The sequence below is a fragment of the Carcharodon carcharias genome, chromosome 23 (genome assembly GCF_017639515.1).
Source record: "Carcharodon carcharias isolate sCarCar2 chromosome 23, sCarCar2.pri, whole genome shotgun sequence".
Lineage (NCBI taxonomy): Eukaryota > Metazoa > Chordata > Chondrichthyes > Lamniformes > Lamnidae > Carcharodon > Carcharodon carcharias.
The window spans coordinates 46,918,519-46,931,779 of record NC_054489.1 but is presented as its reverse complement, the minus strand read 5'-3'; the positions used below and the strand labels follow the sequence as shown (position 1 = coordinate 46,931,779).

The following is a 13,261-nucleotide window of genomic DNA, read 5'->3' as shown; positions in this document are numbered from 1 at the left end:
GACAAAAGAACTGAACTCCAGAGGTGAGGTGAGAGTAACTGCTCTTGACATCAAGGCAGCATTTGGCTGAGTGTAGCATCAAGGAGCCAGAGCAAAACTGGGGTCAATGGGAATCAGGAAGAAATCTCTCCAATGGTTGGGGTGATAACTAGCACAAAGGAAAATGATTGTGGTTGTTGGAGGTCAATTATTTCACTTCCAGGACATCACTGCAGGAGTTCCTCAGGGTAGTGTCCTCAGCCCAACCATCTTCAGCTGCTTCATCAATGACCTTCCCTCCATCATAAGCTCAGAGGTGGAGATGTTCGCTGATGATTGCACAATGTTCAGCACCATCCATGACTCCTCAGACACTGAAGCAGTCCATGCCTATATGCCACAAGACCTGGACAACATTCAGGCTTGGGCTGATAAGTCGCAAGTAACATTCGCGCCAAACAAGTGTTGGGCAACGACCATCACCAACAAGAGATAATTCAACTATCTCCCCTTGACATTCAATGGCATTACCATTGCTGAATCCCCCACTATCAAAAGCCTAGGGGGTCACCATTAATAAAAAACCGAACTCGACCAAATAAAGACTGTGGCCACAAGAGCAGGTCAGAGGCTGGGAATCCTGAGGAGACTAACTCACCTCCTGACTCCCCAAAGCCTGTCCACCATTTGCACGGCACAAGTCATTAGTGTGATGGAATACCTACACCTGAATGAGTGCATTTCCATTAACACTCAAGATGCGCAACAGCACCTTCAGGATAAAGTAGCCCTCTTGAATTGCTCTCCATCCACAAACATTCACTTCCCTCCATACCGATGCACAATGGCAGCAATGTGTACAAGATGCACCACAGGAATTCTCCAAGGATCCTTCAACGGCAGCGTCCAAACCTGTGACCTCTACCATCGAGAAGGACAAGGCCAGCGGATGCAGTGGAAGACCGCCACCTTTTATACACATGTAAAAAGGAAAGGCGTAGCTAAGACAAATGGGAATCAGAAGAATTTATAATGGGGAATAGAGATATGGCAGAGAAGCTAAATGATTACTTTGTGTCTGTCTTCACTGAGGAAGATACAAGAAATCTCCCAGAATTAGAGATCCAAGGGACTAGGGAGAATGAGGAATTAAGGGAAATTAGCATTAGTAAGAACGTTCTACTGGAGAAATTAATGGGGTTGATGGTTGCTAAGTCCCCAGGACCTGATATTCTACATCCCAGAGTGTTGAAAGAGGTAGCTATGGAGATAGTGGATACATTGGTGATCATCTTCCAAAATTCTACAGATCCTGGAACAGCTCCTGTAGTTTGGAAGGTTACAAATCTCACCCCACTATATAAGAGGGGAGGGAGAGAGAAAATGGGGAACTACAGACCTGTTAGCCTTATATCAGTAAGAGGGAAAATGCTGGAATCTGTTATAAAGGATGTGATTAAGAACAGTTATATAATAATGGCCACAATTTTACGGAGCTCCAGTGGGGACATACATGACCTGACCTTGCATGAACTTGCTTGAGAAAACATTGGGCATGTGTCCCGATGTCAAGCTCCTGCCGTGCCATACGGTTGGTGGGCACGTGCGGGAGTCGGAAGTGCGCCCACCGACAATTAAGCGGGCAATTAAGCCCATCGAGGAGGCAATTATTAGAGATCTTATGTGGCCCATGCTCTTTTAGAGTTGGTGGACAGGCCAATCAGCCAGGCAGTCTTCACGTTTTCACTTCATACTCGATCCAGGATGGGATAAAATATCCAGGGTGGAATAAAATAAAAGGAGATGCTTGAGGGTTGAGCTGTTATGAGTTCTGCTGTCAGTTGCTTGAATTTGCATCACAGAGAGAGTTTGTGGCATTTTTTTCACACAAATTCCTTTGGAACAATACTGCAGCTTCCCGAGGCAGCTGGAAAGCAGCTGTCAGCCTTCAGGGAGCTCATGGAAAATGCCCACCTACACCCTCATTCCTCTCAATGCCCGGCCTCTTCCCACCCCCCCCAGGGCAGTGCTGAGCCTCTCAGTGTGGCTGCTAGTTATTTGGCCAGTCAGCGTGACATCGCGTGTCAGTTGCAATCACAGGGGGAAGCACATATCATGTCCGCTTCAGGGCCCACTGATTGTATGCATGCGATGAGTACGAAATTCTGGCCAATGATCTGATTGGGCATAGTCAGCATAGATGGGAAATCATGTTTGACAAAACTGTTTGAGATTTTTTGAGGATGTTACTAACAGAATTGATAAAGGGGAGTCGGTGGGCATAGTGTAATTGGATTGTCAGAAGGTTTTCAATAAAGTCCCCCACATGAGGTTGATTAACAAAATTAAAGCACATGGGATAGGAGAGAATATGTAAATGTACAAAGGGACCTGGGTGAACTCATAAATAAATTATGGAAAGCTAAAATGCAGCTGCAGCAGGCTATTAAGAAGGCTAATGGTATGATAGCTTTTATTGCAAGAGGATTTGAGTTCAGGAGTAGCGAAATCTTGCTTCAATTGCATAGAAACTTGGTTAGACCATACCTGGAGTAGTGTGTGCATTTTTGATCCCCTTACCATTGGAAGGATATTATTGCCATAGAGAGGAGCAAAGATTCACCAGACTTGTTCCTGGGACGGCGGGTCTGTCCTATAAAGAGAGATTGGGGAAACTGGGCCTGTATTCCTTAGAGTTTTGAAGAAAGAGAGGTGATCTCATTGAAACCTGCAAATACTTAAACTGATAGACAGTTAGATGTGGGTAAGATGTTTCATCTGGTTGGGGAATCTAGGACCAGCAGACAAAATTTCAAACTAACGGAGAAGTGGCTTAGGCCTGAGATGAGGAGAATTCGCTTTACTCAGAGGGCTGTGAATCTTTGGAATTCTCTACCCAGAGGGCCGTGGAAGCTCAATCATTGAGTATGTTTAAAGTAGAGACAGACAGATTTCTAAATATCAATGACAAAGCGATAGGGGGATAGTGTGGGGAAAAAGGCATTGAAGTAGATGATCAACCACGATCATATTGAATGGCGGAGCAGGCTTGATGGGCTGATTGGCCTGCTGCTGCTCCTATGTTCCTATGTACCACCAACTGCAATCTCCCCTGCAAGTCACTCACCATCCTGACTTGGAAATATATCTCTGTTCCTTCACTGTCACTGGGTCAAAACCCTGGAACTCCCTCTCTAACAGCACTGTGGGTGTACCTACACTGCATGGATTGCAGTGGTTCAAGAAGGCAGCTCACCCCCACCTTCTCAAGGGCAATTAGGGATGGGAAATAAATACTGGCCTAGTTAGAAACGCCCACATTCCATGAAAGAATCAAATAAATAAGTAGTTGAAGCTCCAGCACAGATGCCTGTGGCACTCCACTGGTTACAGTTTGCTAACCTGAAGATGACCCATTTTATCGTGACTCTGTTTCCTTTTAGTTAGCCAATCCACTATCAATGCTGATATATCCCCCCAACACTATCAACTCTAGTGCAGTTCCATTTTTGTAAGCAACATTCTAGGTGATTTCTTTTGGAAATCCAAAGATACTATGAGCGGGAAGAATAACATTTTACACGTTGGCCTTAATAATGGCTTTTCGTGCTGTATTTTCCCATTCCTGGTGAATCCCGCCTCATTAATTACACTTTCCTGGGAAACACGCCAGGTCATTGGCAGGGTGGCCTCTGATTTGCCCACTCCGCCGTCACGTCAGGCCTTCAGTAATCCAGGCACCATATTTAAAGGGCGTACCTGCACAGAGCTGGCACTCTCTAAGGCATCGGCAGCTGCTGGAAAGTCATGGCTGCCAAAGAGAGGAAACATGCAGCCCCAGATTGAGTGACATCTCCCTCAGGCACCTACTGGATGCTGCGGAGGCCTGCAGTGAAGTCCTCTACACCCAATCTGGGTGAATATCAGCAAGTAAGGTGACCAAAGCAGCATGGGAGGCAGTGGCAGCAGTGGTCAGCGCCAACGCCCTGCAAAAGAGGACAGCCACCCAGTGCTGAAAGAGGATGAATGATCTCCTCTGTTCCACCAGGGTAAGTCACTCTTCTCATCACTCTCAACTCACACACTCACAAACCCATCACACATCCACAGGGATCTCATTCACTGCCAGTTCAAGGGACATCACCATTCACTCTCTCTCACACACAGCTTCACCTGCCCTGTGGATTGTGTCCTAACCCCATCCATTGACCACTCACCACCTACATATGCCAAGTATACTTATCAACTGGCCTGGCAGGTGTCTTACTTGCACTGTCTCCATCTGTATTCATGCAGGACAAGCTGACACACAACAAAAGGGAGAGGTCACAGACTGGTGGAAGAATACCTGACATCAAGGTCCTCACAGACTTTGAAAATATAGCCATCCAGCTGGCCGGTGACAATCTGAACCATTCCTGTTCTGATGGTGAGATCGGTGGTGCTCAGCCAATTGAGGATCCACAAGCTGCCTCTTAAACACCACTATCGTACCTGCTTCCACCACCTCATCTGGCAGCGAATTCCAGACACTCACTACCCTCTGCGTAAAAAACTTGCCCTGCACATCTCCTCTATAGTTTTCTCCACTCACCTTAAATCTATGTCCCCGAGTAATTGACTCTTCCACCCTGGGAAAAAGCTTCTGACTATCTGTCAATTAGTCCGTGCCACTCAATTTTGTAAACTTCTATCAAGTCGCCCCTCAATCTCCGTCGCTCTAGTGAGAACAATCCGAGTTTCTCCAACCTCTCCTCATAGCTAATAACCTCCAGACCAGGCAGCATCCAGGTAAACCTCCTCTGCACCCTCTCCAATGCCTTCATATCCTTCTGGTAATGTGGCGACCAGAATTGCACGCAATATTCCAAGTGTGGCCTAACCAAGGTTCTATACAACTGCAGCATGACTTCTCAGCTTTTATACTCAATATCCCTGCCAATGAAGGCAAGCATGCTATATGCCTTCCTGACTACCTTATCCATCTGTGTTGCCACTTTCAGTGATCTGTGGACCTGCACACCCAGATCCCTCTGCCTGTTGATGCACTTAAGAGTTCTGCCATTTACTGTATAATTCCTACCTGTATTAGACCTTCCAAAGTGTATTAACTCGCATTTGTCCGGATTAAACTCCATCTGCCTTTTCTCCGCCCAAGTCTCCAACCGATCTATATCCCGTTGTATCCTTTGACAATCCTCTTCTCTGTCTGCAACTCCTCCAACCTTAGTGTCGTCTGCAAACTTACTAATTAGCCCAGTTACATTTTCCTCCAAATCATTTATGTATACTACAAACAGCAAAGGTCCTAGCACTGATCTCTGCAGAACTCCACTAGTCACAGCTGTCTATTCAGAAAAGCACCCTTCCACTGCTACCCTCTGTCTTCTATGACCAAGCCAATTCTGTATCCATCTTGCCAGCTCACCTCTGATCCCGTGCGACTTTACCTTCTGAACCAGTCTGCCATGAGAGACCTTGTCAAAGGCCTTACTGAAATCCATGTATATAACATCCACTGCCCTTCCCTCGTCGATCATCTTTGTCACTACCTCGAAAAACTAGATCAAGTTAGTGGGACATGACCTCCCCTTCACAGAACCATGCTGCCTCTCACTAATATGCCCATATGCTTCCAAATGGTAGTAAATCCTGTCACAAAGTATCTTCTCCAATAATTTCCCTTCCACGTATGCAGGGCACCTCTTCCTTGATGCCCTATGGGTGATGCTCGTAAGCACTGTGCAAGATTGTGTGCACTCACCTCTGAGTTTCCTTCGAAGTTCAGGTTGCCAGGTGCACACCTCTTAAAGACAGTCATGAAGCATACCATTCTGAAGTGATGTTGACACGGGCAGTAAATTTGACATGTGGGGGGGATGATTCCCGTGAGCAGGGCTTATAATTAGATATAAATGTATTAAAATGGCTTTCCTAACATGCAGCAGTGGGAAATGTGACCCACCATTGACAGGTGGGGCAGATGATCACAAACTGGTTTCATGATGGCGTGAAACCAATTTTTGGCCTTCTAGCCATATTATCCCTCCCTGCTTGGCCTATATCTACTAGTTCTCCTTTATCCATCCTATTCATTATATCTTCATACTAATAAATCTCTCAGCAGAGGATTCAGGCCTTCAGTCTGTTGTTCATAATCATCATTTTTTCATCCTTCTCAAGTATGATAAAAATTTTCTCACTGAGATATTTTTACTGCTGTCCTCCCTCAGCCTCTGCAGTGAATGACTTCTCATTCTCAGTGATTATTGAACCTCCATTCAACTCATCATTTTCTCTCTTCTCTGAATTCACTGCTCTCTCATCCTCCCTAAATCTCTCCATCCAAGTAAACTCCTCAATATAATTCACAGTCATCCCCTTGATCTGCCCATTTCACGTGGTCTTGCTAGTCTCATCGTATCAATCACAGAAAAGGCCAGCCCTGAACACTTCCTTGTATCACTCACCGCCCACATTCTCCTTCCACACGCCAACCTTACTCCCTCCTGTATCCATCTTGGGAAAAAAAAGCATTCCTGAATTCACTTACAATTGCACTTTAAAATTTGCAACCATCTAGTCTCTGGCCCTTTGCTTGCTACAGAATTTCTGTATTTATTGATTTGTTCACCTGTACCCTCACCTCCACCTTTTGATGCCCTAGTCCCCAATAAAACCATTACTCTCCCTCACCCTGGCCATTCCCCCTGGTATGGCCCTCATCGCCATGAGTCCAACCGACACAGACTTGAATGCATTGTCTCCTCCCCAATCTGTGCTCATCTTTCCTGGAACTCCATGTTTGAATCCATCCAATGAGGTTTCCAACCCTATCACAGTACAGAAACAGCTAAGTCATAAATGACATCCCATGTGACTATGACAAAGATAAATTATCTCTTCTCCTCCTTCGCGAACTGTCTTCAGCCTTTGGCACAGCTGATGACACCATCCTCTTCCAATGCCAAAGAAATTTGGTAACTAAGGTGCCACATCAAAGATTGCTATACAAAATAAGAGGCCACATGTAGGGGGTAACATATTAACATGGATTAGCTAACAGGAAGCACAAAGTAGGGATAAATGGGTTGTTTTCAGGTTGGTAAGATGTCACCAGTGGAGTGCTGCAGGGGTCAGTGCTGGAGCCTCAACTATTTACAATCTATATCAATGACTTGGATGAAGGGACCAATTGTATGGTTACTAATGGCACAAAGATGGGTAGGAGAGTAAGTTGTGAGGAGAACACAAGTAGTCTGCAAAGGGATATAGATAGGTTAAGTGAGTGGTCAAAAAGTTGGCAGATGGAGTATAATATAGGAAAATGTGAACCTGTCCACTTTGGCAGGAAGAATAGAAAATCAGCTTATTATCTAAATGGGGAGAGCTTACAGAACTCTGAGATACAGAGGGATCTGGGTGTTGTGGTACATGTATCACAGGAAGTTAGTGTGCAGGTCCAGCTAGTGATTAGGAAGGCAAATGGAACGTTGACATTTATTGCAAGGGAAATGGGATATAAAAGTAGGGATGTTTTGCTACAGTTGTACGGGGCATTGTTGAGACCACATCTGGAGTACTGTGTGGAGTTTTTGCCTTCTTATTTGAATAGGATATCATTGCGTTCGGAGCAGTATCGGCGAAGGTTCACTCAACTGATTCCGGGGATGAAAGGGTTATCTTATGAGGAAAGGTTGAACAGGCTGGGCTTCTATCCATTGAAGAATGAGAGGTGACCTTGTTGAACATATAAGATCCTGAGGTGGCTTGACAAGGTTGATGCTGAGAGGATGCTTCCCTTTGTGAGAGAGACTAGAACTAGTTTAAAAATGAGGGGTCTCCTATTTAAGGTGGAGATGAGGAGAAAGGTTTTCTCTTGGAGGGTCATTAGTCTGTGGAATTCCCTTTCCCAGAGAGCGGTGGATGCTGGGTCATTGAATATTTTTAAGGCCGAGTTAGACAGATTCTTGATTGAAAAGGGAATTAAAGAATTATAGGGGGAGGTGGGGGTGGGGGGGGGGGGGGGGGGTGGTGGGGGCGACAGGAAAGTGGAGTTGAGGCCACAATTAGATCAGCTATGATATTATCAAATGGCAGTGCAGGCTTAAGGGGCTGAATGGCCTACTTCTGCTCCTAATTTGTATATTTAGATGTTCATATGCCTCACCGCTGTCATCTAGTTGGGTGGGACTGCTCTTAACTGGTTCTATTCAAATCTATCTAATTCAGAGTATCATGTGCAATGTTTCTCTTCTCACTCCTGCACTGTTACCTCTGGTGTCTCCTAAGGATCTAATCTTGGCCCCTTCCTATTCCTTATCTTTATGCAGCCTTGGCAACATCATTCAGAAGGCCCAGTGTTAGTTTTCACATGTGTGCTGATGACGCCCAGCCATACCCTCACCACTATGATTGCATAAAATTAACACAGCAAACCGAGTTACCCAACAGAACTATAAAGGCAGGTATTCATTCCCACATTCTGGAACAGTGAACCTTGAAACACCATAGCATGCAAGGCTATGGGCCAAATGTTGGAGAATGGGATTAGAGTAGACAGCGGCTTGATGACCAGCCTGGACATGATGGGCTGAAGGGCCTCTTTCCATACTGTAAAACTCTGACTCTAGGAATGGCTACTTGTTTCTTCATTCTTTATATTTGTTTATGGGTTATTGGCATTGCTGGCTAGGCCAGCATTTATTGCCCTTTCCTAATTGGCCTTGTTTGGAGGGCATATTTTTGACCACGTTACTGTGGGTCTGGAGTCACATGTAGGCTAGAACAGGTAAGAATAACAGATTTCCTTCCCTAAAGGACATTAGTGAACCAGATGGGTTTTTACAACAATGTGTTTTTGTGGTTATCATCAGACTTTTAATCCCAGATTTTTATTGAATTCAAATTTCACCATCTGCCTAGGTAGGATTTGAACTCTAGTGCCCAGAGCATTACTGGTCCAGTGACAATACCACTATGTCACCACCTCCCCTAATGCCAACACTCAAGTAGTCAAGTGGTACTTGATACCCTTCTGAGTTTGCAGAGCTAAAGAGGAAACTGCATCAGCTGCCTCAATAATGAAGGGTCCTTGCTAAATGAACCATTTATTTTGCTGAAGCCTCCTAGAATCCTTCCTATCTAATTGCTGTTCTGATGAATGTATTTCAACGTGTGGTCACACATGGCAAACAGACAATGTGTAGAAGCTGGTGAGAGTTCTCTACTCACCAGAAGAGCTACTAATTTCAGTGGCCAACACGTTTTAAAGTTTGAACATGAAATAAAATTAGCCAAAGTTGTAGATTGTGATGAGGATAGTTATAGGATTCATGATGACATGGATGGTGAAATGAGCAGGAGTTTGGCAGATGGAGTACAATGTGGGATGTGTGAGATATTGCAAATTGGGACTTAGATAGAAAGAGAGGGTAATAGAAATGGCAGGATTTTCAAAAGTGGGGATGAGCTGAAAGAGCTTGGTGCCGGAATGAACAAATCCTTAAAGGTGGCGGGGTAAATTGAAAAATTGTTTACTGAGGTTTATTAATAGAGGAATAGAATCAAAAAACAAGGAGTTCACACTGTAAATTTATAAATCGCTGCTTATGACTCAGCAGGGGAATTCTGGGCACCACACTTTGTGAAGGATGTCATAGCCTTGGAGAGGGTATAGTGGAGTTTTACCGGGATTGTTACCAGGAATGACCGACCTCAGTTATGAGAAGAGGCTGGAAAGGTTAAGACCATCCTCCTTGGAGCAGAGGAGATGAAGGGGTGATGGAATAAAGGTTTTCAAGATGATGAGAGGTTTTGACAGAGTAGATAAAGGAAAAGTATTCCTGTTGGTGAGTGCATCAATTACCAGAGGTCAGAGATTCCAAATTATAGGCAAAAAAACTAAAAAGGTCAGGGGTTTTTGTCAGTCAGGGAATTTTCGGGATCTGACAAGGTGCTGGAAGCTGATTCTATCAATAATTTTAAAAGGGAATCGGACAGATACTTAAGGATGACGAACTTAAAGGCTTACCGGCAAAAAGAGGGCATGTGGGATTAGCACACCAAATGGCCTCCTTCTGTATTGCAGAATATAAGATTCAATAAGGCAGAATGAGGGGTATTAGAGTGTTGGAGCATGGGGAGTGTCAGAGTGAGGGGAGTGTCAGAGTGAGGGAGGGGGAAGGGGGAAGGGAGAGGGAGTGTCAAAGTGATGTGGTGTCAGAGTGAGGAGAGTGTCTCAGTGAGAGGGCTGTCAAAGTGATGGAAATGCCAGAGTGAGGAGAGTGTCTCAGTGAGAGGGCTGTCAAAGTGATGGAAATGCCAGAGTGAGGAGAGTGTCTCAGTGAGAGGGCTGTCAGAGTGATGGAAATGCCAGAGTGCGGGGAGTGTCAGAATGAAGGGAGTGTCAGAGTGAGGGATTGTTATTGAGTTGTTTATTGGCCAGCAAACAGTAGTGGTCATGTAGGGCACTGTATAAATCAGGAAATGAAAGATGCATGTAACAACGGTAATATAGTAATCATGGGAGACTTCAATCTACATATAGACTGGGTAAATCTAATGGGCTCTAATGCTGAGGAGGACAAATTCCTGGTATGTGTACAAAATGGTTTTCCAGAGCAGTTTATTGAGGAACCAACTAGGAAACAGGCTGTTTTAGATCTAGTATTGTGCATTGAGAGAGGACTAATTAATAACGTTGTTGTAAAAGAAAGGAGGAGTGACCATAATATGATACACTTTGATGACATAAAACTGGTTGGGAAAGTGAGCTGTGAGGAGGCTGCAAAGAGGATTCAAGGGGATTTGGACTGGCCTAATCAGTGGACAAGAATATGACAGATGGAATATAATATGGATGAGTGTGAGGTTATCCATTTTGGTAGGAGGAATGGAGGTGAAGAGTATTTTTAAATGGTGAGAGATTGAGAAGTGTTGATGCCCAAAGAGAGCTGGGTGTCCTTGTTCATGAGTCACTGAAAGCTAACATGGAGGTGCAGCAAGCAATTAGGAAAGCAAACAGTATAAAATATGTTGGCCTTTGTTGCAACAGAATTTAAGTGTAGGAGCAAAGCTGTCTTGCTTCAGTTGTACAGAACCTTGGTGAGACCACACCTGGAGTGTTGTGTACACTTTTGGTCTCCTTCCCTAAGGAAGGAAATACTTGACATAGTCAGAGTGCGGTGGAGGTTAATCGGACTGATTCCTGCGATGGTGGGACTATCCTATAGAGAGAGATTGAGGAGACTAGGCCTGTATTTTAGATGAATGAGAGTTGATCTCATTTAAACTTCCAAACTTCTTACAGGGTTCGACAGGGTGAATGCAGGAAGGATGTTCTTCTGGCAGGGGATTTCTAGATCGAGAGGACACAGTCTCCGAATAAGAGATGAGAAGGAATTCTTACTCAGACAGTGATGAATCTTTGGAATTCTTTATTGCAGGGGGCTGTGGAAGCTCAGTCATTGAGCATGTTCAAGACAGAGATCGATAGATTTTAGATTCGAATGACATCAAGAGTTATGCGGATAGAACACGGAAGTGGCATTGAGGTAGATGATCAGCCATGATCTAGTTGAATGGTGGAGCAGGCTCGAGGGGATGAATGGCCTTCTCTCCCATATTCCTACTCATGTCCCAAACCAAAACCTTAAAACTTAAACAAAGCCAATTATGTAGAAAGAGGGGAGAGCTGGGTAAGGTTGATTGGGCAAATGGACCAAAAAATCTTTCAGTAAGTAGGCAGTGGGAAACCTTGAAAGAAACAGTTTGACATGTTCAATAACAACACATACATTGAAAAACAAAAACAAGAAAGATCCATCCCTGGCTTAAGAGGAATTTATACTTCCCTAGTAAGAGCACTTCAATTTCCAAAATACACAAAAGGTTAATAAACAACATAATGGTGATTGAAGTTCAGGGTAATATAGTAACATGGATAGAGGATTGGCTGATGAACAGAAAGCAAGGAGGAGAGATTAGTGGAGCATGTTGAAGTTGACAGGCTGAAATTAGTGGAATGCTGCAAGGATCAGTGCCGGGGGCCTCAGCTATTTTATATCAATCTATATTAATGACTTAGATGAAGAGACCTGACAGTAATGTATCTAGATAAAAACAAAAAAACTGCGGATGCTGGAAATCCAAAACAAAAACAGAATTACCTGGAAAAACTCAGCAGGTCTGGCAGCATCGGCGGAGAAGAAAAGAGTTGACGTTTCGAGTCCTCATGACCCTTCGACAGAACTTGAGTTCGAGTCCAAGAAAGAGTTGAAATATAAGCTTATAAGGTGAAATATATCACCTTAAACCAGCTTATATTTCAACTCTTTCTTGGACTCGAACTCAAGTTCTGTCGAAGGGTCATGAGGACGCGAAACGTCAACTCTTTTCTTCTCCGCCGATGCTGCCAGACCTGCTGAGTTTTTCCAGGTAGTAATGTATCTAGGTTTGTTGACGATACAAAGCTCTGTGGGAACGTAAGCTGAAAGGAGGACACAGAGAGGCTTCAAAGAGATTTGAATAGGTTAAGTGAGTGGGCTACAAGGTGTATAATGTGGGGCAGTGTGAGGTTAATTAATTTGATAGTAAGAATAGAAAAGTTAGCAGGCAGGTACAGCAAGCAATTAGGAAGGCAGATGACCTGTTGGTCTTTATTGCAAGGGGATTGGAGTACAAAAATAAAAAAGTTTTGCTACAATTGTACAGGGCTTTGGTGAGACCACCTCTGGAATACTGTGTGCAGCTTTGGTCTTAATTTCTAAGGAAGGATGTACTCGCATTAGAAGATGCAGAGAGATTGCTGGTCAGGGAATCTAGAACATGGGGCAAAGCCTCAAAATAGGGGATTAATGTTTCTTCACTCAAAGAGTTGTGAACCTTTGGAATTCTCTACCCCAGAAGATTGTGGATACTCTATCGTTGAATATAGTCAAGGCAGAGATAGACGGATTTTTGATTCCTCAGGGAATCAATAGGTATGGGAGTGGGTAGGAAAGTGGAGTTGAGGTAGACTATCTTATTGAATAGCTGAGCAGGCTCGAGGGGCTGTGATGGTCTACTCTTGCTCCTATTCCTTATGTTCCTATGAAACAATTGTTTTTGGGCCCTGACACAAACTCCATCCGGCAACAGTATTGGACATTCACAATATCACTTCCAGTTTGACTCCAAGCCCAGTTGGGGAGGTCAGCGATTGCTTTGGGAAGGTCAGTGATGAGTCAGTGAGTGCACTGGCAGCAATAGTGAGGACAACAGTGGTCCTGGGATGATGGTG

The 13,261-nt window shown here is 44.3% G+C and overlaps 1 protein-coding gene across 2 annotated transcripts in view; it reads right to left on the bottom strand.

The window, feature by feature from the left end:
* The window catches only part of ace (angiotensin I converting enzyme (peptidyl-dipeptidase A) 1), a 194,497-nt gene that overhangs the window by 134,623 nt on the left and 46,613 nt on the right, over positions 1-13,261 (bottom strand). The gene's annotated exons all lie outside the window — the stretch shown is intronic.